Source organism: Muntiacus reevesi, chromosome 8 (genome assembly GCF_963930625.1).
Source record: "Muntiacus reevesi chromosome 8, mMunRee1.1, whole genome shotgun sequence".
NCBI lineage: Eukaryota > Metazoa > Chordata > Mammalia > Artiodactyla > Cervidae > Muntiacus > Muntiacus reevesi.
In genome coordinates, this window is record NC_089256.1 from 58190469 (window position 1) to 58217974 (window position 27506).

Consider the following 27506-nt stretch of genomic DNA (forward strand, 5'->3'; position numbering starts at 1 on the left):
CCAGCACATGGATGTATCCAGACAAGAGATAAAGCTTTAAGCAGAAAAGTCTTGGCAAGTTGAGTTGGAGAGAATCTCTGCTCAAAATACTGCTGAATTTCAGAGGCTTCCATGATTTCATTCAACTTGCAAAGGCTAAGTGCACCTTTCAGCCATGATCAAGTCAGCACTAAGGTGTCTTCATCATGGAATGTGAAATATTTAGGTCCCTGAAATGGTGCCTTGGAGAAAATAACTTGAAATTCTGGAGTTTTTGTAATTTGTAGGAGGTTGAGCATTGACAGATGGCACTAAAATAGATGTCTGTCAAATAGATGTGTAGTAAGAAGAACTAGTCTTGTCCTGCTCTTCTTTTGGCGGTGAAAGGATCTTGGCCTACAGACTGCTTTGAATTTGTAGTTAAGGATTTCTAACAATGTTTTCAATAGACGTAGGACTATATAGGTTATGTGCTTAAGTGAGCTTTGGTAGTTTCCACCTTGTAAGGAATTTATTTCATCCAAGTTTTTGAGTTTATAGTCATGCATTGTTTGTGATATTGTCTTACTCTTTTAATGTCTTGGGACCAGTAGTGATGTCGCCCTTTTCATTCCACACATTGGTAAATAGTGTCTTTTTTTCTTTTCTTTCTTATTAGTCAGGCTCAAGCAGTCTGACATATTTGCTATCTCGGGCTGAATAATTCCTTGTAGTATGGGGCTTGCCTTTTTAGGATGTAGTATATTTAACAGCATTCTTGGCCACTACTTGCTGATGCCAATAGCACTGCCCTCCCATCCCTAATCCTGCCCCCGTTGTGACAACCAAAAATGTCTTGACATTGCCAAATATTTCCAAAATTGCTTCTTGTTGAGAACCACTGCTTTAGATGACCAATTGTCTTTTAGAGCAATTAAAAAGAAGATGAAAATATATCTTTTATATTTTGCTTTAAATTTAATTATATCTATAAGTCTTCATTTTGTGTGTGTGTGTGTCCATGCAAATATGGATGGTATTATAGTCTTTCTGTTGAGAAAGTATTTTAACCTTTATTTTAGTGCAGGTCTGCTGATAATAATTTTTCTCTCTTTTTTTTTTAATCTGTCTTAAAAGGTAAATTTTCCCTTCATATCTGAAAGACATTTTCCCTGGTGTAGTATTCTGGATTAACAGTATCTTTCCTTCAGTGTTTTAGACATGTATCCATTGTATTCTGGATTGTATGGTTTCTTAAGTACCCCCCTATAATTTTTAATTTTGTTTCTCTGTATTGTATCTTTTTTCTGTGACCACCTTCAGTATTTTCTTTATAATTTTAACTTCCCAGCAGGTTGAATATGATTTGTCAGGGTGTATATTTTTTAATATTAATCCTGCTTGAAAAATCTTTGAGTTTCTTGGATCTGTGATTTGGTATAGTTTTCTTTCTTTTTTTTTTTTTTGAAGATTCAGCCTTTCTTTCTTCAAATATTTCTTCTGCTATTCTCTCTCTTCTTCTGGAATTCCAAATCCCTGCTGAAATTTTCTATCTGTTAAGTCATGTTTTCCACTGGAACCTTTAGTATTATGATTATTGATATATTAGTCAAAGTTACTTTAAATTTCCTCTCTCATAGTTCCAACACTTAACGTTCTCTCTGAATCTGGGTGTTCTGTTTTTTTCTTCCATTTTTATTAATACATGTCTCATATGTCAGGCATCTTTTATAGAAAAACAGAGTTTATGATAAAGAGAACGTATACCTCAAAATGAGCATTTTTTTCCCTGCTGGGTCAGCAATGTGTTAAGTTAATCTAACCACTAGTTAAGGCAGGCTTGGGTTGTATTGTTCCACCTTCAATACACAACTAGTTTTGATTTTTCTCTAGTGTTACTGTATACTTAGGGTATGGGCTGGAGAAGTAGAGGTATCTTCTTAATATTCCTGTTGCTCTGGTAGCTTCCAACCTTCCCTCTGAAACTGCATCTCAAAGGGATCTCTCTCCTCACTTTTGCCTTCCTTTTGCTTGTCATCTGGTGCTCGCTAGCTTGGGAGTGGAGACTGGAGTGGAGTGGAGGATTCTTAGTCATTCTGGCCCAGCCTCTCCTAGGCAAGCCTTGTATTCTTAGGCCTGGAGAGTGGGACTTTCTTAGACCTTCAGTCTCGCTGTGGCAGACAAAATTTCTGCCTGTATCCTTGGTGTTTCTTGAGAAGATGAGTCTTCTGACCCTCTTCCAGTGTGCATGCATGTGTGCTAAGTCACTTCAGTTGTGTCCAACTCTCTGTGACCTATAGACTGTAGCCCCCCAGGCTCCTCTGTCCATGGGATTTTCTCCAGGCAAGAATACTGGAGTAGGTTGCCACTTCCTCCTCCAGGGGATCTTCCTGACCCAGGAATTGAACCTGCATCTCTTAACGTTTCCTGCATTAGCAGGCAGGTTTTTTACCACTAGTGCCAGCGGAGAAGCCCCTCTTCCAGTGTAGGAGCCCTCTAATTGTAATAGCATGGGATCTTGGGCTGAGACAGTTTCCTGCCCTTCCCTACCCAGAAGTGTAGGAATTGTCTATCCTCCCCTACTTCTATCTTTACTCAGTATCAAAGGCCTCTGGAGGCAATAGAGTTTGCTGTCCCTTCTCCAGCGACTTGAAGCTATATATTATAGGTGAAGAAGGGTCTGCGCAGGACCCTTCCCTGCAATGGGACCTTACTCCCCTCCAACAGGCCTTCACCACCAAAAGAGTCTCTCTCTGGTCTCTTGATTTTTCCTAAATCTTTCTCATCAGTACCCAGTACAGCATGGAGAAGAGACTGAAATTGAGGGCAAATTCATTTTTTGTCTGAGACTCCCAAGGGTTTGGTACTCTCATGCTAGCCCACACTTGGCCTTTAGCAATTAACAATTTTAGCTGAATTCTTATCATTTTGTGTTGTATTTGATGTCTCTTTTGTGCCCACATCCTATCTGTCCTTGATGGGTACAGTCTTTCCATGAATTTTAGGCTACTTGACTAGTATGCAGCTATAGATAGGGAGACCAACCATCCCCAATTGCCTGGGACTGAGAAGTTTCCCAGGACGGGAGATTTTCAGTACTGAACCCAAGAAAGTTCACTTGGTCATCCTAAGCTTAGATCTCTGATAGGTTCAAGAAAAGTTATTTTGTAGTTTTTCTAGTTTTTAAGGTGAGAGCAATGCTGTTTCTAGATTTCTGCATCTTCAGCAAAAGCCAAATTACTGAAATATTTATATGTATTGAATCTGAACAAAGATGGTTCTTGAGGTAATAAGAAGCCATATAGGGAAACATCTGTTTCTTACTAAGGCAAAGGGGTTCTTGTGAAATCTTTCCTAAAATAGAGAATAAGAAAAGTGAGTTGTCTCACTATTTTTTTGCTTGTCAGGAGCAGATTTATCTCACTACTTAAACGAACTCTAGTTGAAGAGCTGGATTCATACCTGTTCTTTCCAAAACTCTTGGGTCATTTAGGTAGCAATAGGTTTGGACTTTACTCCCCTGCAGGCAAGCATCTTCCTATAGATTTCTGAGTGAAACTTAAAAGTTTATGGTCTTTTGTGGATGAGGAAGAAAGCAGAGTATAGCTATAAGCTATCTACAACAAGAATACTGACCATATCTGGGTAGATGTGTAAGTATTCATGCACATGCATGTGTAACTTTGCTATCAAATGTCTAGAGACATTTGATTTATACTGCTATGGGTGGTACATCTGGTCTTGGCATTTTTTGTTTTGTTTTGTTTTCTTTCAGGTATGGAAGCCAAGAGTGTTTATGACCCCTACAGCCTTCATTAATGGTTGTGAAGCACACAGCATCAAGGCAATGCTTTGTATTTTGTGAGATAAGGAAGGCTGTATCATTTTCTCAGTTACTCTTTTAAATATTCTTATTTTTTTATCAAAATTTAAATTTTTTAAAAATTTATTTATTTTAATTGGAGGCTAATTACCTTACAGTATTGTAGTGGGTTTTGCCATACATTGACGTGAATCAGCCATGGGTGTACATGTGTTCCCCATCCTGAACCCCCCTCCCAATCCCATCCCTCAGGGTCATCCCAGTGCACCAGCCCTGAGCACCCTGTTTCATGCCTCAAACGTGGACTGGCAATCTATTTCACATGTGATAATATACATGTTTCAGTGCTATTCTCTCAAATCATCCCATCCTCGCCTTCTCCCACAGAGTCCAAAAGTCTGTTCTTTACATCTGTGGCTCTTTTGCTATCTCGCATACAGGGTCATCGTTACCATCTTTCTAAATTCCATATATATGCATTAATATACTGTATTGGTGTTTTTCTTTCTGACTCACTCCACTCTGTATAATAGGCTCCAGTTTCATCCACCTCATTTGAACTGACTCAAATGCATTCTTTTTTAATAGCTGAGTAATATTCCATTGTGTATATGTACCATGACTTTCCTAGCCATTCATCTGCTGGTGGACATCTAGGTTGCTTCCATGTCCTGGCTATCGTAAACAGCATTTTGATGAACACTGGGGATACATGTGTCTCTTTCACTTCTGGTTTCCTCAGTGTGTATGCCCAGCAGTGGCATTGCTGGGTCATATGGCAGTTCTATTTCCAGTTTTTTAAGGACTCTCCACACTGTTCTCCATAGCAGCTATACTAGTTTGCATTCCCACCAATAGTATAAGAAGGTTCCCTTTCCTCTGCACCCTCTCCAGCATTTATTGTTTGTAGATTTTTTGATAGCAGCTATTCTGACCAGTTTATTTTTGTGTATAGTGTTAAAAAGTGTTCTAGTTCATTCTTTTACGGGTGGTTGGCCAGTTTTCCCAGCACCACTTTTTAAAGAGATTGTCTTTTCTCCATTGTATATTCTTGCCTCCTTTGTCAAAGATAAGGTGTCCATAGGTGTATGGATTTATCTCTGGGCTTTCTATTTTGTTCCATTGATCTATATTTCTGTCTTTGTGCCAGTATCATACTGTCTTGATGACTGTAGCTTTGTAGTATAGTCTGAAGTCAGGCAGGTTGATTCCTCCAGTTCCATTCTTCTTTCTCAAGATTGTTTTGGCTATTCGAGGTTTTTTGTATTTCCATACAAATTGTGAAATTATTTGTTCTAGTTCTCTGAAAAATACTGTCGGTAGCTTGATAGGGATTGCATTGAATCTATAGATTGCTTTCGGTAGTATACTCACTTTCACTATATTGATTCTTCCAATCCATGGACATGGTATATTTCCCCAAAATAAACTCAAAATGGATTAAAGATCTAAACGTAAGATCAGAAACTATAAAACTCCTAGAGGAAAACATAGGCAACACTCTCTGACATAAATCACAGCAGGATCCTCTATGACTCACCTTCCAGAGTAATGAAAATAAAAGCAAAAAATAATTAAACCTAATTAAACTTAAAAGCTTCTGCACAACAAAGGAAACTATAAGCAAGGTGAAAAGACAGCCTGCAGAATGGGAGAAAATAATAGCAAATGAAGCAACGGACAAAGAATTATTCTCAAAAATACATAAGTAACTCCTGCAGCTCAATTCCAGAAAAATAAATGACCCAATCAAAAAGTGGGCCAAAGAACTAAACAGACATTTCTCCATAGAAGACATATAGATGGCTAACAAACACATGAAAAGATGCTCAACATCACTCATCAGAGAAATGCAAATCAAAACCACAGTGAGGTACCATCTCACACTGGTCAGAAATAGAACTGCCATATGACCCAGCAATGCCACTGCTGGGCATACACACTGAGGAAACCAGAAGTGAAAGAGACACATGTACCCCCAGTGTTCATCAAAATGCTGTTTACGATAGCCAGGACATGGAAGCAACCTAGATGTCCACCAGCAGATGAATGGCTAGGAAAGTCATGGTACATATACACAATGGAATATTACTCAGCTATTAAAAAAGAATGCATTTGAGTCAGTTCAAATGAGGTGGATGAAACTGGAGCCTATTATACAGAGTGGAGTGAGTCAGAAAGAAAAACACCAATACAGTATACTAATGCATATATATGGAATTTAGAAAGAGGGTAATGATAACCCTATATGCAAGACAGCAAAAGAGACACAGATGTATTGAACAGTCTTTTGGACTCTGTGGGAGAGGGCAAGGATGGGATGATAATGGGAGAATGGCATTGAAACATGTAAATTATCATATGTGAAACGAATCACTGTCCAGGTTTGATGCATGATACAGGATGCTCGGGGCTGGTGCATTGGGATGACCCAGAGGGATGGGATGGGGAGGGAGGTGGGAGGGGGGTTCAGGATGGGGAACACATGTACACCCATGGCGGATTCAAGTCAATGTATGACAAAACAAATACAATGTTGTAAAGTAAAATAAATCATAAATTGATTTTTTTTTAAATGCTGTAAGTTTGTTGAAATCCCAAGTTAAATATATTAGCTACCATTTCTCGAGTAGCTTAGGGGCTTTTCTGATAGCTCAGTTGGTGAAGAATCTGCCTGCAGTGATACATCACATTAACAAATTGAAAGATAAAAGCCATATGATTATCTCAATAGATGTAGAGATAGCCTTTGACAAAATTCAACATCCATTTATGATAAAAACCCTCCAGAAAGCAGGCATAGATGGAACAAACCTCAACATAATAAAAGCCATATATGATAAGCCCACAGGAAGCATTATCCTCAATGGTGAATTGAAGCATTTCCCTTAAAGTCAGGGACAAGACAAGGGTGCCCACTCTCACGTACTATTCAACATAGTTTTGAAAGTTTTAGCCACAGCAATCAGAGGAGAAAAAGAAATAAAAGGAATCCATATTGGAAAAGAAGAAGTAAAACTCTCACTGTTTGCAGATGACATGATGCTCTACATGGAAAACCCTAAAGACCACCAGAAAATTACTAGAGCTAATCAATGAATATAGTAAAGTTGTGGGATATAAAATTAATACACAGAAATCCCTTTCATTCCTATATACTAACAATGAGAGAACAGAAAGAGAAATTAAGGAAACAATTCCATTCACCATTGCAATAAAAGAATAAGATACTTAGGAATAAATCGACCTAAAGAAACAAAAGACCAATATATAGAAAACTATAAAACACTGATGAAAGAAATCAAAGATGACACAAATAGATGAAGAAATACATATTCTTGAGTATCCAGGAGAGATACTTAGGGCCTCTTGATGAACTTATAAGCTGTATATGTGTTATCTTCCTATTAAATGATCAAGATAGTTTGGTTATATAGTAAAAACAGCACAGAAATCACACAATCAGGAGCATATATAATCTCAACAGCTATGAGGTTTATATGGCTATAGATAGAAATATTTTAATAATAGCTAAGACGTGTGTAATGTTTATTATATGTTAGGTATTATTCTGAGAGTTTTACATTCATTAACACATTGAATCCATACACAGACAAAATCCATAATAATAACTTCATAAGTATGATGCCAGCTATTACTGTCCACATATTACAGATTAGTAAAATGAACAACAAGATTTATAGTGTGTTCACACTGATAACAAGTAGTGGTATTGGGACTTGAGCCTGTGCATTCCATTTTCAGAGTTCTTTTAACCACTATGACAGTGGTCAAAGACACATAAAAAACAAAAGAACCATAAAATAAACCAAAGTGAAGAAAAATAAGTGCACAGATGCAGAAAACAGAGTAGTATTTGCACGAAAAGAAGGGAAAGGGGGAAAGGGTGAAATGGGCTAAAGAGGTCAACTGTATGGTGACAAATAGAAACTGAACTTTTGATGGTGAGCAAGCTGGTGATTGTACAGAAGTTGAATTATAATTTTGTATGCATGAAGCCTACATTGTATAAGTATTATAAACTATGTTACCTCAATAATACTTATAATTATTTTTTAAAATGACACAGAAGAGGTAAACATTTCAACCTGCAGGGTGGTGTATGGGAACGGATGTATGTGTATGTGAAAAAAAGATATTAAAAAAACACTTTGATTTTAGGTTATGTACCAAACAAAGACATGCAGAAACAGAAAGAGGACATGCTAAGGGAAAGGATTTAGAAAATTGTACAGTGATGCCTTGAACTTTGTACGAGTCAGTGGAGTATGAATTACACAGACAAGTGTGATCAAATATTTGATGGAAACTTCCTGATGCAGATAACCTGGTAATGATGGAAATGTGGAAAAAACAACTTGCAGGAAGATTGCTACTTCTGTGTCAAGTATTTTCTGCATAAAATACTTGAATACTTTCAGTTTCAAAATTGAAGATTACCCAGAAGCTTCTTGCCACACAGAAAAAAAAAAATGATGCTGAAAAGTTTTACCAGTCCTATTTATGATAAAGTGAGAATAAAACCAGTGAATGGTATGTATAAAGAACTTTGGTTTGAGAGTGACAAAGGACATTATCAACTCACATGAAGAACAGTAAGATTTGCAAATGACTAGAAAATCTCACAACCTTCCAAACCAGTTCTGGTAATCCAGAGGACACACAGGTGAATTGGAGAGTCCACAGGTATATCTACAATTTTTTATGAGTCTATAGCAGGGACTCTGACTTTCTTACAAGAGTAGGACGCTTTGAGAACTTGTGATTGGTTTTCAAGCCAAGTGATTATTATAACAAAGTATAGTTTATAACTGTGGATGGGATGAAGTCTTAACCTAGCCTGAGAGTAATCACTAATATCCTCTATATACCTACAGGGTGACCTAGATGACTTTATACAGCTCTTAAGTGACACTCATATGAACCTGGTATCCTCACAAGGGCAAAAAGTGGTTGTATTTGCATCTTTTCCTTGTTGAAGTAGGAAGTTTCCCCTTTCTTTTAAATTCGGGAAAAAAGCAGTAACTTTTTATATTGTACACTTTTTCTTGTTAAAATTTAAGATGGTGGTTTTTCAGCTTTGCGGGTATTTTTACATTGGGCTGTGTCTGGCATATCTCTAGGGTTTTCAGAAACTTAAGCAGTTTTTCTTAACTCTGAAAGCTATTTCATTTTGTGAGCTAATTACATTAGGAACTAAAGTTGAAGAAATTACATCTTACAGCTTTATAACTTCTTGCACTTTCTACTTTGGGAATTGACTTTAAATGATAGTGGCACAATCATGGTGGGTAAACTTAGTGCAGTGGCATTTGATGTATGTGAGTCAATGGAAGAAGGACAGACAGTGATATCACTGCATTTGAATATAAATGTATAGTGATAACACCATGTAATCCCCACTGATATCAAGAAATAGAGAATTGCCAGGAACTTGTAGGAAATTTCTGCATGTTGCTTCCAAATTACAGCCATTCTCCTCCCCATAGGTGACCACTATGCTGACCTGTGTAATAATTCACTTTTTAATGCCAGTGGTTCTCATAGTATGATCTGGCATCCACATCATCTGGGAATTTGTTAGAGATGCAAATTCTTGGGCTCTTTTCCAGACCTAATACACTTAAACATTTTTGTAGAATGTATATTTAATATGATTAAAGTATGAAGCATTGATTCTCAAATTTGAGCATAAATCAGAATAACCTGGGTGGCCCATTAAGACACAGATCCTGGGTCCTACACTTAAAGTTTCTGATGATCTCTTTCTGTTTTATTCACCAATTTTAATTTTCCTATGTGCTGGATATATTTGACTCTGCGCTAGTCATTGCACTTGAAAGGTTATTTTCTAGGAAGAACGGTGAGACTTGTAATGAAAATACTTTGCTCCAAATTGAGTATTTGTGTTTACTTCTGCCAGGCACCTAGGGGCACTCCTGTCTGGGACCACCTGTTCAAAGTTTGCTGTTTCCTGGATAACTCAAGGGATTGTTGCTTTGTTTTAATTCTCACTTTGTTTTAATTCCCTTCAAATTAATTCCATTTTTGTTCACCTTCACTCTGAGATCCTGGAACCCAGATTGTTGTAGGGGAAGGTCTCTTGTCAGACTCTCCTACTTGCATGGACTCAGAGTTTAGTTTTCTATCCCCTTCTACATCCTGAAAGACTGTCAGAGTAGAGGTTCTAGTTTTCTAGAGGTTCTAGGATTATCTTCAGGAGTGTTTACTTCTCTAGATTGTTGACTTCTCTTTACTTTTGCCTGATAATTCCTTACTATTTTATAATCTCTTTGATGTTTTTAAAAAGATTATTTCAAATATATTTTATCTAGCTTTTTAGTTGTTTTCAGCTGTAGGCATGATTCAAACAGCCTGAACCATCATTAGCAGAAACGGGAAATCTGGAAAATACATTCGTAATGCACAGCAGTTTATCAAAATACTGTGGTTTTTCAAAACATTAAAAAATACATGGATGTTGAGGCCCTTAAGAAAAGGCTTCTGTTTTTAGCTTATACCTTTATCCAGACATGGGACACACAAGATGATTTTGATACAGAAACTCTTCTTGTGAAAAGATTCCCAGGGTTTCATATTTATGACAATTAACCACTCCAAACTGCTCTTATTTTTACTAGTGGGTTCCAAGGAATGCTTCCCACAATTCAGAAAGCCTCACAAAATGCAGAGATGTGCCTAGTACAGGATCTGTTTCACAGTTCATGGCACTTTCTTTGAGGTTTGATTTTTCCATAGCTTTAACAAGTCTGGAGACATTTTGGGAAGCATAAATGGTTTACACTCTTATCCCTAGGAAAGTTTCTGTTTGTGATAGCGCATGGAGTGTCCCAAACTATTTACTGTCAAGCTCTAATAATTTGATAGATAATATTTTAACCACCCTCCTACCCCCTCCAGAAATATGTCACATCGTCTCTTTTTCCTATGTCAGGTTGATCCCTTGAGGTAGACAAGATTCTCAATGAGAAAATACCTCTTCCCAACCTGTTCCCGATGACTCAGAACACCTCCTTTCTGGGCAAGGATGAGTCTGTTATATTTATCTTCAGATATTTTTTGAAGGAGACTGGAAATAGAAATACACTACTCCTGCATTTGACCAAGTGCTAGTGCCTGTTCCCTTCAGCTCAGACTCAAGAGAATCATGTGTAGATGGGATTGGGGACTATGGTTAGGACAGGGACAGCAGGGACCAGGAAGTGTCTTCAGGACTTAGGGAATGGATCATTTCTGTAACAACTCCAGTTAAATGACCTGACTATAGTTAATCCTGTTCCTTGACCTTTGGAAGGTAAGCTGGTAGGCTTTTCAGAGGTCAGAGGTTGTTATAATTTGGTGAGATACTTGAGTACTCTGCTGCTGCTAAGTCGCTTCAGTCATGTCCAACCCTGTGCGACCCCATAGGCGGCAGCCCACCAGGCTCCGCTGTCCCTGGGATTCTCAAGGCAAGAACACTGGAGTGGGTTGCCATTTCCTTCTCCAGTGCATGAAAGTGAAAAATGAAAGTGAAGTCGCTCAGTCGTGTCTGACTCTTCACGACCCCATGGACTGCAGCCTACCAGGCTCCTCCATCCATGGGGTTTTTCCAGACAAGAGTACTGGAGTGGGTTGCCCTTGCCTTCTCCGACTTGAGTACTCTAATTAGTGTGTAATAGTTAGGATTTATAATCATCCTTGTAGGCTAGGCTTGGGGCAGGAATGAACAAAGTCTGACAGTTATTTCTGGAGTCCTTCAAGGATGCTTGACAGTCACTTGATGAATTCCAGGATTCCCTGAAAGCAGTAATGATTGACTGTGATAAGAGCCCATGACCCCTGGAAGATTGTGAGTCAGGATAATGTCAGAACTTAAACCTGACAGTAGCAAGAATTAGCTTATCTGAGATGAAGGCTATAACTCAACTAGCTAGAACAGAGAATGCCTTAAGGTAGGAGGGCAGGTGCTGCTCCCCAGTGCCTTTCTTTTCTCTCCTTGAGATGTGCCCTGAATCTGTGGGTTTATGGGACTCATGCAGGATGGGAATCCCACCAGATTACAGGGGCACTGCGCCTCTTCAGTTTGTTTCTTTATCAGTTTAGAGGGTGATGTCATTGATAGATAAACCAGTAAATCTGTACTCTAGCTACCTTGTTACGGGACCCAAAGTTCATGTTTTGAATACCGACCTTCAAACTGAACCAAATAATATATAAACTCTCCAGTTCAGAGCTACACATAACAAGGGGCCTTTCCAGAGGGCTTTTGTAGCCGTGGACTTCTTAAATTACAAGTCATGATCCACCCCTTAGTTGATAACTTTTCTCTAGACCAATATAGTGACTCCAGATCAATATGCTGCCATTGCTTTCATAGAACTCATCACTTAAAAATAGAAATATTTATTTCACAAATAATAAATTTCCTTAATATAAATCCCCAGTTTATTACAAAGAATGGAGAGCCAGGACCACACGGAATTCACTTACTTTAGCCATTTCCTTATGGATATATCTTATTGAATCCCATGTGTTTTGGGAATTGTCTGGGATTTAGATATTTTCCCTGTTTAATAGCACATGGTCCTTCTTCCCTCCTAACTAGAATATAATATTAAGAAGATGTGGTTTTAGACCTCTATATATCTTATGGCCACCATTTCTTCAGCATTCAGTCCAGTTCAGTCACTCAGTCATGTCTGACTCTTTGCGATCCCGTGAACTGCAGCACGCCAGGCCTGCCTGTCCATCACCAACTCCTGGAGCTTGCTCAAACTCATGTCCATTGAGTAAGTGATGCCTTGATGCAAGTCTTCAGCATTAGGGTTATATATGTGTGTGTGTGTCTATATATATGTGTGTGTGTGTATGTATGTGTGTGTGTGTGTGTAGCTTTATCACAGATCTCTATTGCTTTGTTAATCTAAACTTTAGCAATTATAAATTCTGTTTTGGATCCTAATAAGGATTTGGGGGAGCCACCTAGTTGCTCCCAGTGCTGGTCTAGTGAGTCCCGCATAGCAGCTCCTACTGTATTTCACAGGCAGCTGTTGGATTGGTCCTCATATCCAACAGGTAGGAGAATTAGGAGTGGGGCTACACTTTTTGCCAAAACCCAGAGTCCAGTTTTTGGTACTTAATATGGGTGTTATAGGATAAGATCTTTATAAACATCCTTGATGTTACAAGTGCTAGTGCCTATTCCCTTCAGCTCAGACTCAAGAAAAGAGTATATAGTTAGGGTTGGGGACTATGCTTAGGACAGGGACAGCAGGGTCCAGGAAGCATCCTCAGGGTTTGGGGAGTGTGTCACTTCTGTAACAGCTCCAGTTAAATGACCAACTACAGTTAACCCTGTTCCAGCTGATAGAGATTTCATAAGCCTAGTGTGCCCTCATCCTCACTTGTGTCTTTTAACTACAGTAGAGCCTTCATGATCACTTTTAAATTTAACCTTTACATAAGTTATACAGGTTCTGAAATTTGCCTGGATTTTTACATGGCATGATATGATTTCCCATCCTTCATTTGTTCTGATATGAAGTATGAATCTTCATAGTTGAGATCTTTATTATTCTATATATGCAGCCTCTACACTAGTTAGATAACTTGGCATATTGACAGATAATATGCAATTTAGTCTTTGAGGAAAGTCAGTTATCACAGGTGTTCTGAATTACATAAGATGTCTAGTGTGATCATTCCTTCAAGACAGAGCTTCTGTCATAACCAGTGCTATTGTATTAGAATTAGGACCTCTAGCTTATGGCTATAACCTTATTTAAATTGGTATTATAGCCAGACCTTCTAGAATTTATCTTTACTATCTCCTATCTTAATGTGGGTTACAGATAATCTCTTTGAATTTTTTTCATAAAGCGTTAGCTCCAGCTAACAGCTGTGTGTTATTGATACTGAACTTTTGGCAACACTAGGCCAGGGCTCCTAGTTCAAGAGTCCCCAGACTCTTGGTGCTCTTCCACTTTACTAGGGACTACTACATGGAATAATATAATAAATATGTTTGTCCTACTGCACATCTTTGTGTAACTACGGTGAAGTTTTCATTGAGAAGACTTTTAACTGAGGATGATCTCAAGAACCCTAGGAAGCACAACCAGTGTTCTCAAGGAAGGGAGTGACCCTCTCATTGGTTTTGGTGGCCATCCAGCTGATTTCTTCTCTCACATCCTTCCAAGCTTTTTCTGAATGACTAGAGAGGATTAGCCAATGGTACAAATTGTTATGGAAGGAATGGTAAAATCATCCAAAGAGTATATCTGAGTCAGTTAGATGCTTTCTATAGCTGTCCAACGTCATCACTTGGTAGCCAAGAGTGAACCATGATAGGTGGTTGAAGATGCTCTTTTGTATACGGAGAAAAGGAGAGGGTGAAGCAAATACAGTAGTAAGTCTCTTCTTTCTTTACTACCCATTCAGTAGACATACGGGTCATGGTGGAGAGTTTTGGCAAAACGTGGTCCACTGTAAAAGGAATGGCAAACCACTTCAGCATTCTTACCTTGAGAACCCCATAAACAGTATGAAAAGGCAAAAAGATAATGACACTGAAAGATAAACTCCCCATCAGTAGGTGCCCAATATGCTACTGGAGAAAAACAGCAAAATAGCTCTAGAAGGACTGAAAAAACTAAGCTAAAGCAGAAACAGTGCCCACCTGTGGATGTGTCTGGTGGTGAAAGTAAAGTCCAGTTCTGCAAAGAACAATATTTCATGGACCTGAAATTTTAGGTCCATGAATCAAGGTAAATTAGAATTGATCAAACAGGAGATGGCAAGAGTGAACATTGACATTTTAGGAATCAGTGAACTAAAATGGACGGGAATGGGCAGATTTAATTCAGATGACCTCTATAGCTACTACTGTAGGCAAGGATCCCTTAAGAGGAAATGGAGTAGCCCTCATAGTCAGCAGAAGTCCAAAATGCAGTACTTGGGTTCAGTCTTAAAAACTACCAAATGATCTTGGTTCATTTCCAAGGCAAACCTGAAATCACAGTAATCCAAGTATATGCCCCAACCAGTAATGCTGAAGAAGCTGAATTTGAATAGTTCTATGAAGACCGACAAGATCTTCTAGACCCAACACCCAAAAAAATATGTCCTTTTCATCATAGAGGACTGGAATGCAAAAGGAGGAAGTCAAGAGATACCTGGACTAACAGGTGCAAAGTGAAGCACAGGGCATATGAGTTTTGCCAGGAAAATACACAGGTCATAGCAAACACCCACTTCCAACAACACAAGAGATGACTCTACATATAGACATCACCAGATGGTCAACACCAAAATCATATTGATTATATTCTTTGCAGCCAAAGATGGAGAAGCTCTATATGGTCAGCAAAAACGAGACTGGGAGCTGAACACTGGAGCTCAGATAATGAACTCCTTAATGCAAAATTCAGACTTAAGTTGAAGAAGGTAGGGAAAACCACTAGGCCATTCAGTTATGACCAAAATCAAATCCCTTACGACTATACAGTGGAAGTAACAAACAGATTTAAGGGATTAGAACTGATAGAGTGCCTGAAGAACTATGGCTGGAAGTTCATAACATTGTACAGGAGGCAATGATCAAAACCATCCTGAAGAAAAAGAAATGAAAAAAGACAAAAGTTCTGAACAGGCCTTACAAATAGCTGAGGAAAGAAGAGAAGTGAAAAGCTAAGGAGAAAAGGAAAGATATACCCATCTGAATGCAGAGTTCCAAATAGCAAGGAGAGATAAGAAAGCCTTCCTAAGTGAACAATGCAAAGAAATAGAGGAAAACAATAGAATGGAAAAGACTAGAGATCTCTTCAAGGAAATTAGAGATACCAAGGGAACATTTCATGCAAAGATGGGCACAATAAAGGACAGAAACAGTATGGAGCTAACAGAAGCAGAAGATATTAAGGAAAGATGGCAAGAATACACAGGAGAACTATACAAAAAACATCTTAATGACCTGGATAACCATGATGGTGGGATCACTCGCCTAGAGCCAGACATCTTGGAGTGTGAAATCAAATGGGTCTTTGTTTGCATCATTACAAACACAGCTAGTAGAGGTGATGGAATTCCAGCTGAACTATTTCAAATCCTAAAAGATGATGATAAAGTGCTGCACTCAATATGCCAGCAAATTTGGAAAACTCAACAGTGGTCACAGGACTGAAAAAGGTCAGTTTTCATTTCAATCCCAAAGAAGGGCAGTGCCAAAGAATGTTCCAACTACCATAAAGTTGCACTCATTTCACATCCTAACAAGATCATGCTCAAAATCCTCTAAGCTAGGCTTCAACAGTATGTGAACTGAGAACTTCCAGATTCCAGCTGGATTTAGAAAAGGCAGAAGAACCAGAGATCAAATTGCCAACATCCATTGGATCATCAAAAAAGCAAGAGAATTTCAGAAGAACATCTTATATTATTGACTATGCCAAAACCTTTGACTGTGTGGATCACAACAAACTATGGAAAATTCTTAAAGAGATGGGAATACCAGACCACCTTACTTGCCTCCTGAGAAACCTGTATGTAGGTCAAGAAGCAACAGTTAGAACTGAACATGAAACAACAGACTGGTTCAAAATTGCAAAAGGAGTGCATCAAGGCTGTATATTGTCACCCTGTTTATTTAACTTATATGCAGAGCATATCATGTGAAATGCTGGACTGGATGCAGCACAAGCTGGAATCAAGATTGCCAAGAGAAATATCAATAACCTCAGATATGCAGAGGACACCACCCAATGGCACAAAGTGAAAAGGAACTAAAGAGACTCTTAATGAAGGTGAAATAGAGTGAAAAAGCTGGCTTGAAATTCAACATTCAAAAAGCAAAGATCATGACATTCAGTCCCTTCACTTCATGGCCTATAGATGGGGAAACAATGGAAACAGTGACAGACTCTTTTCTTGGGCTCCAGAATCACTGCAGATGGTGACTGAAGTCATGACATTAAAAGATGCTTGCTCCTTGAAAGAAAAGCTATGACAAACCTAGACAGTATATTAAAAAGCAAAGATAGTTGCTTTTTAGTCCATCTAGTTAAAGCTATGGTTTTTCCAGTGGTCAGGTATGGATGTGAGAGTCCTACTGTAAAGAGGGCTGAGTACCAAAGAATTGATGCTTTTGAACCATGGTTTTGGAGAAGACTTGAGAGTCTCTTGGACTGCAGGGAAATCAAACCAGTCAATCCTAAAGGAAATCAACCCTGAATATTAATTGGAACGACTGATGTTGAGGCTCCAAAACTTTGGCCACCTGATGTGAAGAGCCAACTTATTGGAAAAGACCCTGATGCTGGGAAAGATAGAAAGCAGGAGGAGAAGGGGATGACAGGACAAGATAGTTGGATGGCATCACCTACTCAGTAGACATGAGTTTGAGCAAGCTTCAGGAGAAGGTGAAGGACAGGGAAGCCTGGCACGCTGCAGTCCGCAGGTTTGAAGGAGTCGGACACGACTGAGCAACTGAACAACAGAGTTTCCAGGCCTGTTTGTTGTTGTGTCTGTTAGCTTGTAGACTCCTGGGGGGGTCCCTGTGACTTGTTTTTCTTGAAACGTTTGTGTTTCAACCAACCCCACTCTATACCCCACCCTATGTACCTGCAAGTCTGTTACCTGAACACAAAACCTCCTGTTCCCAAGTGTTCTCAGTGCGGAAAGTATTCTGGTCTGAGGATGTTGGCCTCCCCACTAAGGCATTTTTCTCAGACTTGTCTGAAGTTTGGGTATTAGAGTTGAAGAGCAGACAGTGAGGTTGGCAATCTCTATTCCTTTTCTTGGTATTTCCTTACCACGGCATTCATAGATTGCCCATCAATTTGAGCTTTTTGTACCCTACCTTTTAATAGCCAGACCAATATGTCTTTCTGTCTTTCTACTGAAAACTATTTCTTTTTCTTTTTTACATTTCCCTCCATTTTCCTTTGGTTATTTTGGGAACTGAAATTCCCAAAAGTATTCCTAAGCCATCTTTTCTAAAACTGTATAGGAGAGACTGCTAGTTAACTACTCCTTTATTTTTTTTTTCTTCTTTATTAACAGAATCCTGATTTGCATGGTGGTGACAATGTGCTCAGCTAAAAAATTACATTGTCCGCCCTCCACCACTGGTAAGGATGACAGGGTGACGCAGTTCTTGTCATGAGGTATACCTAAAGGTAGGGCAGGGTTTCTAGTAAAGCTCCTTAAAAGAGAGCTTTAAGGCATGGCCTTAGACATTCGCCCTATTGCCCTAATTTCTTCCCCTTCTTTCTACCTACATCTTAGAGGAGATGCTGGACATAGAACAGACATCTAGCAACAAGATGACCATAGGAGGAAAGCCAAGCAAATAACTTGGGGTCACATCTGAAAAGGCTGGATTAACAAGCAGATAGGTCTTATGTGTGAATTTGGACAGACTTCATAATTTCTGTGCCCTGCCACCATGCTTGCCACCTTAGGGTTGGGGAGAAAAGTCCTTATGTCACAACATATCCATAAGGCTCACATATCTCTAACATCATTTACAGTAAGACTGTGTTGCCATAATTTACTCCCACCATCTAAGACCTAGACTTCTTTTGCATCTAAATCCATTAAAAGTAATTATCTGGCCTCTTAAACCCAAGTTCAGAAGATAACATTTATTAGTGGGAGGTCTAAGATCCTCCAGTGGAGTGGTAGCACACAGTTTGAAAGAAGTTCAATAGATAGAAAGTTAGTCGATTTTGACAATTAGATTTTCAAAAGAAGGTTAATATCCATAGGTACTGGGTTTTAAAATGTTAATATAAACATATCATGAGGTGGTCCTACAACACATTACCAGTTTTAAATGTATATATTTGTATTTTAAGTTTTATGGAGGTAAATTACTTTCCTTTTAGATTCCTGTGTGTTATCAACCAGCTATTTGTGTTTCATATTTTTAATAGTGGAACATTAGAACAGATTTAAGATCTCCAAATATAAAAAGTTATTGTGACAACTTATAAAGTTCCCCCAAATTTTGTGTATTAAGAATTGTAGTTATAAAATTGTATCTGTAAATGTTTCAGTTTGTAGAAAGATAATTTCTGTGTGTACATGTATGTTCTCTGGGAAGATATTGTATCAAGTTGTTAGTTTCTTTCTAGATAAATAAGATGATAGCTTTTTAGTGTTATCCAATTTTTCTGTAGTAAGTTTACTTTTTTCATAAGAACAATTTTTTTAAGATAAGGAAAGCTTCCTCATGATAGATAGTTAACAAGAGAAGCAGAAGAAGAATGTTGCTGAGAAATGAAGAGCAAGAAGAAATCAGAAACTGCATGAACCGAGGGGCATTTACTTCTGTTGCTGAGATAGCATAAGAACTGCGATGACTCAGCTGAGGCTCAAGAACTACTCCTGAGTTGCCGTGGGATCTGCGTGGCAAGGAGATGAGCCCTGGCTGTAATGCCAGGGATGCTCCTTCTTGTCTGTTTTTACTTCTTCGTGTTACCTTCTCCCATCCCATGTTAACGTGCCTCTCTGATCCTTCAAAACTGTACTTTTGTTTATTCAATAAACACTAGAATCCAGATTATATGCCAAACCCCTAAATAATGCTGAGAATATACCAGTGAGCCAAACAGAGCTTCATGGACTAATGTTGATAGTGGGGGGTGGGGATGCTAACCAGAAAATACAAGTGTATAGATTGGGATAGAATGGGACAAGGACTATGGAAGAAAAGAACAGGCTGCAAGGAGATAGAGTTATTGGGCAAGAGGGGAGACTCACATTATGCAGTCAATATGCCAGTCAGAACTCAGTTTAAGTTGAGAACTGTAGCAAGGACAAAAGTCAGGTAAGTGGCTATTCTGGTGGGGGGAGGAAGTGTTTTTGATAGAGGAAACAGAATGTATGAATGCCTGAGCAGCAGTGAACCTCAGGAACCTAAGGAAGTGGGTGGCGAGAGCATAGAAAGTAAAGAGAGGGACTCTAGAGGAGCCTGCAGAGGTAAGTAGATGCCAACTCACACAGGGCATTGAAAATTATGATAAAATTTTACCATTTTTTCCTAAGCAGTAAAACCACTGGTAGGTTTTGAAGTGAAGAATACCTTAATCAGGTTAGTTTTCATAGTGGCTGTGGTGCAGCAGATAGATTGGAAGAAGAGACAAGAATGGGATTAAAAAAAAAACAGGTAACTGATAATGTGTAAATATCACAGCAGTCAGTTAAGGCCCAGACACAGATTCGATCATTTATATTGCTACTCTAGTTAAATGAGACAGTATTCAGAAGCAATTGTAGATGCTGACCCAAAATTTATATCCTTGGCTAACTATTAGCATTAGCAGTCTCTGCTTTGGAATTGGCTGTCCATCTCACTCTTCTCTGTAAGGGTCCCCATGTTTGCCATAGATAAATTTTGGGACAATGGTCATGTCTGAGTTGGAAACTTTTTGCTTTATCCAAAGAACTAAAACCACAGTTATAAAAAGGATCAGAGAAATAATGAGCACTTAGTAGGTACCAGACACTATAGTAGGCAGTGACATAATGGAGTGTGTAAAAACAGAGTTCCTACCCTCGTGGGCTTCCCAGGAGGTGCTAGTGGTAAAGAACCTGTCTGCCAAAGCAGGTGATGTGAGAATTGCCAGTTTGATTCCTGGATCAACACAATCCCCTGGAGGAGGGCATGGCTACCCACTCCAGTGTTCTTGCCTGGAGAATCCTGTGGGCAGAGGAGTCTGGTGGCCCACAGCCCATAGGGTCACAAAAAGTCTGACACGACTGAAGTGACTTAGCAAACACACACACAAACTCGTGGAACTAACTAAATATAATGGGGAGAATATTCTTGCAGATGTAACTACAGACTGTGAGATGACCATGTCTACTTGCCTTGTCAATTGCTAAACAAACATCATGCATCTCACACTGAGGGCTATCTGATATGATTGTGCAATTGGAGTGTCACACAAAGATGCCTGGCCATGGAGGTTAGTGGGGACAAAAGCTCTCAGAATTTCCCTTGCCAAGCCATGCCCTCTGCAGGGCTACATCTTTTCCAAAGGAGGGGTATGTTTTTCTTCCTGCGAAGGTGTCAGTAACATCTCTTTCTGTAATATTAGAAGGGAATTCCTTCTTCTCAAAATTGAATGAGAGGCTCTACCTTGTGTGTGCCTGCCTCAGGCACAGAAATGTATCTGAGGTGAATGTAAAAGGTGTGAGTGGGTTAAAAAAAAAAAAAAGGAAAATAAAAAGCCCTAAGACGATATTTTTAAGACAATGTTTTTTGAAAAATGAATCGTACGTCTGCAGGACTTAAAGCAATATCAAAGACCTAACACAAAGTAAGTAAAGACAGTGGAGTAAAGAGCTGGACCGTGCATTACAACAGTGATTGCTACTGGGTTGAATGAACCTACAGGCATCACATTGGGAAAAGCTGTGGTGCTAGAAAGAGGAAAATGTTAGGTATCTCTGTGTCCTGAGCCTGGCTAATTGAACAAATCTTTGCTCCCAAATTTTAAAATGTTAGACTCCATTCTGAAATCATGGACTCAGTTTGTGGGAATGTTCCTGCTTCTGGGAGGGATCTTGCCAGAATAAATCCAGAAACAAAAAGCGAAGAACAAGGAGACTGGTACCTTGAAGTCATGGTTTCTCCCAACAGTTGTATCATTTTGGACAACTGGAGCAGCCCTCTCAGACCCTTAGTATTTCATCTGAAAATTAGAGGCTACTTTTCTTGGTGGGTTGTGAATCTTGAAAGGTATTGAGATACTCTGTAAACTGGGGCAGTAAGGAGGATAAGTTTTTCATTAAATGCTGAGTTTCAGTGGCCTGGCTCTGAGCTGGGTTTAGTTGGCTGAGTGGGCAGAATCTCGACTTTGGAATGATGGTCTGTTTCTGAGTGGAGGTCTGGGCTGACTGCTGCCTGCACCAGAGGCTTTGACTACACTCTGGGATTGGCAACTGAAAAACAATTTTAGTCATACAGATTCAGAACAGTAAGTTGCTTGACTCAGGTTATGTTTTGAGCATAGGCCATATGCCTTCTAATGGCATCTGTGGTTTAGGATCTTCTCTCCTTTTGAAGAGGCCCATAAAATCAGGTAACTCATGCACCACTGCCAACCTTAACAGAAGCCCTAGAGAGCTCCCTTCTCGGCTGCTGGTTTTTTGGGCATCTGCAACCTGCACAGGACTGGTTCACTGCTCCTCAGGCTCAGTCCCTCACTTGCCTTCTTTGTCTTGACGTATTTTCAGCTAATGAAGACCATAGAGTGGCATGAAAAGTAAAAGCATCTATCAGCTTTCCTCCTGCCCTTGTCAAAATGAAGTTTAATCCCTGTGTAACTTGTTACTAGAGCAAGAACCCTGAAAGGCATTTTAAGGCACCTTCATACATTTGTAGGAAGATTCCCTTCCCCTTCCAAGTTGCTGAGACAGAAGTACAATGCTGAATCTATGCCATCTGAAAGAATATTGAAGTTCAGTTTGTGTGAGGGCACTACAAAGGTCATCAGATTGGCAAGGTGGTCCAGGTGATAGGAAGATGTGTCATCCACGTTGAACAAGTGCAGCAGGAGAAAGCTTGTTTTGTGTAGATATTCACTACAGTAAGGTGGTTATCCACTTTGGTGTTCTGCCTTCTTTACTGTCCAGCTCTCACAACTGTACGTGACCACTGGGAAGACTGTAGACTTTACTATACGGACCTTTGTCAGCAGGCTAATGTCTTTGCTTTACAACACACTATTTAGGTTTGTCATAGCTTTCCTGCCAAGAAGCAATTGTCTTCTGATTTCATGGTCGTCCACAGTAATTTTGAAGCCCAAGAGGAGAAAATCTGTCACTATTTCCACTTTCCACCTTTCCCCCTTTATTTGCGATGCAGTTGTGGGACCAGATGCCATGATCGTATTTTTTTCAATATTTAGTCTTAAACCAGCTCTTTCACTCTTCTCCTTCACCCTCATCAAGAAGCTCTTTGGTTCCTCTTTGCTTTCTGCCATTAGAGTGGTATCATCCGCATATCTGAGGTTGATATTTCTCCGGCCTATCTTGATTCCAGCTCAGCATTTCTCATGATGTGCTCAGAGTATAGGTTAAACAAACAGGATGACAGCCAACCTCCCTGTCATACTCCCTTCTCGATCTTGAACCAGTCAGTTGTTCCATACAGGGTTCTAACTGTTGCTTCTTGACCTGCATGCAGGTTTCTTAGGAGACAGGTAAGTTGGTCTGGTATTCCCATCTCTCTAAGAGCTTTCCACAGTTTGTCATGATCCACATAGCACAAGGCTTTAATGTAGTCAGTGAAACAGATGTTTTTCTGAAATTCCCTTGCTACAGTCCATGGGGTCACAAAGAGTCAGACACGACTGGATGCCTGAACAACTAAGGTGATTATCATTCCCATTAGGAAATGCTAAAATAAGTATGTGTATGTATATATTAGAGTTGGTGATTTGGTCTAGTGAGAGATCTGCTGGGTCTTGGGGCAGGATTCTAGGCCAAATGATAGGGATTCTTAAGTCCACATTTCACCTCATATAATGCAATATATAAGCAGAGGTGGGAGCCATTTTTGGGTGTCATGATAGAGTTCCTATTCCTGGGGTGAGGAATTGGGACTCGATGACCTGGGCTTACCTGGTGGCTTAGTGAAGAAGTATCTGCCTGCCAAGCAGGAAGTGCAGGTTTGATTCCTGGGTCAGGAAGATCCCCTGGAGAAGGAAATGGCAACCAGCTCCAGTATTCTTGTCTGGGAAATCACATGGACAGAGGAGCCTGACAGGCTAGCAGTCCATGGGGTCCCAAAGAGTTGGACATGACTTAGTGACTAAACAACAATGTATATGTTATATATCAACATATTGATAAATTAATATAATTTATGTATATAAATATATATTCATCAGTTCAGTTGCTCAGTCTTGTCCGACTCTTTCCAACCCCATGGACTGCAGCACGCCAGACTTCCCTGTCCATCACCAACTCCCGGAGCTTATTAAAACTCATGTTCATCAAGTCAGTAATGCCATCCAACCATCTCATCCTCCCTTGTTCCCTTCTCCTCCTGCCTTCAGTCTTTCCTAACATCAGGGTCTTTTCCAATGAGTCAATTCTTTGCATCAGGTGGCCAGCTTCAGCATCAGTCCTTCCAATGAATATTCAGTACTGATTTCCTTTAGGATGGACTGGTTGGATCTCCTTGCTCTCCAAGGGACTCTCAAGAGTCTTCTCCAACACCACAGTTCAAAGGCATCAATTCTTTGGTGCTCAGCTTTCTTTATAGTCCAACTCTCACATCCATACATGACTACTGGAAAAAACCATACCTTTGACTTAACGGACCTTTGTTGGCAAAGTAATGTCCCTGCTTTTTAATGTGCTGTCTAGGTTAGTCATGCTTTTCTTCCAAGGAGCAAGCATCTTTTAATTTCATGGCTGCAGTCACCATCTCCAGTGATTCTGGAGCCCCCCAAAATACAGTCTGTCACTGTTTCCATTTTTTCCCCCTCTCTTTGCCATGAAGTGATGGGACCAGATGCCATGGTCTTAGTTTACTGAATGTTGAGTTTTAAGCCAGCTTTTTCACTCTCCTCTTTGATTTTCATCAAGAAGCTCCTTAATTATTCTTCACTTTCTGCCATAAGGGTGGTGTCATCTGCATATCTGAGGTTATTGGTATTTCTCCTGGCAATCTTGATTCCAGCTTGTGCTTCATCCAGCCCAGCATTTCTCTTGATGTACTCTGCATATAAGTTAAATAAGCAGAGTGACAATATACAGCCTTGATCTACTCCTTTCCTGATTTGGAAGCAGTCTGTTGTTCCATGTCCAGTTCTAACTGCTGCTTGTTGACCTGCATACAGATTTCTCAGGAGGCAGGTCAGGTGGTCAGGTATACCCATCTCTTTAAGAATTTTCCACAGTTTGTTGTGATCCACACAGTCAAAGGCATTGGTGTAGTCAATAAAGCAGAAGTAAAGGTTTTTCTGGAACTCTCTTGCTTTTTTGTGATCCAGTGGATGTTGGCAATTTGATCTCTGGTTCCTCTGCCTTTTCTAAAACCAGCTTGAACATCTGGAAGTTCACAGTTCACGTACTGTCGAAGCATGGCTTGGAGAATTTTGAGCATTACTTTGCTAGTGTGTGAGATGAGTGCAATTGTGTGGTAGTTTGAACATTCTTTGGCATTGCCCTTCTTTGAAATTGGAATGAAAACTGACCTTTTCCAGTCCTGTGGTCACTGCTGAGTTTTCCAAATTCGCTGGCATATTGAATGAAGCACTTTCACATCATCTTTTAAGATTTGAAATGGCTCAATGATATTCCATCACCTCCATTAGCCTTGTTCACTAGCTTTGTTTATATATTCATAAATATGTCTAATATGTTTTTATGAAGACCCATTGGGAGATTTCCTTCTCTCATTAAAAATAGTTTTGCTTTGCATGAATGGCAGATTTCTCCATTTTTTGGAGACCTGAGCCTGTATCAGATCCTAAGTTTCTCATTTTGATGGACTGTTCTGATGCCCAGAACACACATATGACAGAAAAATGAGCAAAAGGTTTTAACAGGCCACATATACACACAAGAAAGATATAAAAATGGCTCTTAAAATGTATAAAAAGATATCTAAGAGAAATGCAAATTAAAATTAAAATGAATTACTATTTTTCATCTATTGTATTGAGGAAATTTGATGGACATTTAGCTCTGGTGACCAGAAGGGAGTGTGCTGCTAGGCACCATAGGTTGTCTCCTACATAAGTTTACTTCTGCAAGATCAGGAAATGTAACTGACCTACCTAATACATAGAAATAAAAACAGAGAATTAAGCAAAATTAGATAGAGGAATATGTTCCAAGCCAGTTGTTCATTTGCTCAGTCATGTCGAACTCTTTGCAACCCCATGAACTGCAGCATGCCAAACTTCCCTGTCCTTCACTACCTGCTGGAGTTTGCTGAAACTCATGTCCATTGAGTCAGTGATGCCATCCAACTATCTTATCCTCTGTCACCCACTTCTCCTCTTGCCCTCAATCTTTCCCAGCATCAGGGTCTTTTCCAGTAAGCCAATTCTTCACATCTGGTGGCCAAAGTATTGGAGTTTCAGCTTCAACATCAGTCCTTCCAATGAATATTCAGGACTGATTTCCTTTAGGATGGACTGGTTGGATCTTCTTGCTGTCCAAGGGACTCTCAAGAGTCTACTCCAGCACCACAGTTTCAAAGCATCAATTCCTCATTGCTCAATCTTCTTGCTGGTCCAACTCTCACTTCCATACATAACTACTGGAAAAATCATAGGTTAGACTATGTGGACCTTTGTCAGCAAAGTGATGTCTCTGCTTTCTAATACTCTGTCTAGGTTTGTCGTAACTTTTTTCCCAAGGAGCAAGCGTTTTTTAATTTCATGGCTGCAGTCACCATCTGCAGTGATTTTGGAGTCCAAGAAAATAGTCTGTCACAGTTTCCATTGTTTCCCCATCTATTTCCATGAAGTGATGGTACAGGATGCCATGATCTTAGGTTTCTGAATGTTGAGTTTTAAGCCAACTTTTTTCACTCTTCTCTTTCATTTTCATCAAGAGGCTCTTTAATTCTTCTTCGCTTTCTGCCATAAGGGTGGTGTTATCTGCATATCTGAGGTTACTGATATTTCTCCTGGCAATATTGATTCCAGCTTGTGCTTCATCCAGCCTGACATTTCACTTGATGTACTCTGCATATAAGTTAAATGATCAAGGTAACAATATACCACCTTTCCCAATATGGAACCAGTTTGTTGTTCCATGTCCAGTTCTAACTGTTGCTTCTGGACCTGCATACAGCTATCTCAGGAGGCAGGTCAGATGGTCTGGTATTCCCATTTGTTTAAGAATTTTCCATAATTTGTTGTGATCCACACAGTCAAAGGCTTTAGCATAATCAATGAAGCAGAAGTAGATGTTTTTGTATAATTCCCTTGCTTTTTCTATACTTTTCCATACAAGTAAAACCCCAGAAAAAGAACTAACTGAAGTAAAGATAAGCAAATCTACTTACGAAATGTTTCTATTCATGAATGAAATGATTTTTCATATAGAAAATCCCAAAGATTCTATAAAATACTGTACAAAACAGATACTAGAGCTAATAAGAGAAGTTGTAAAGCCACAAGATACATAGTATACAAAAATAAATTGGATAAACATTTTATAGAAATTAATGATTAGAAATTAAATATTAAAATAGAACCAATTACAAAATACCAAAACATGAAAAACTTAAGTATAAACCTTAACAAAATATCTGTAGGATTGTGTGCTGAAAGTTACAAAACACCAATGAAAGAAAGCAAAGCTCTAAATAAATGGAGAAATACACCATGTTCATAGATTAGAAAATTCAGTATTCTTAAATTGTCATTTTCAAATTGATCTATAATTTCAATACAATCCCAATCAGAAACATAGTAGACTTTCTGATAGAAATAGACAAGTTGATTCTAAAATTTATATGGAAATACAAAGGACCTAGAATAATGAAAACAACAGCAATGGAAAAGGATAGCAATGTGGAAGGACTTAGTCCTACCTGATTTTGATGCTTATTATAAAGCTACAGTAATCAAGTCAGAGTGGACTTGTTGAAAGAATAGACAGGTAGGCCCTTGGCTAAGAGGAGACTCTGCCTTGGGCCCGCCGGTGTGATAAACTGCACTCCACT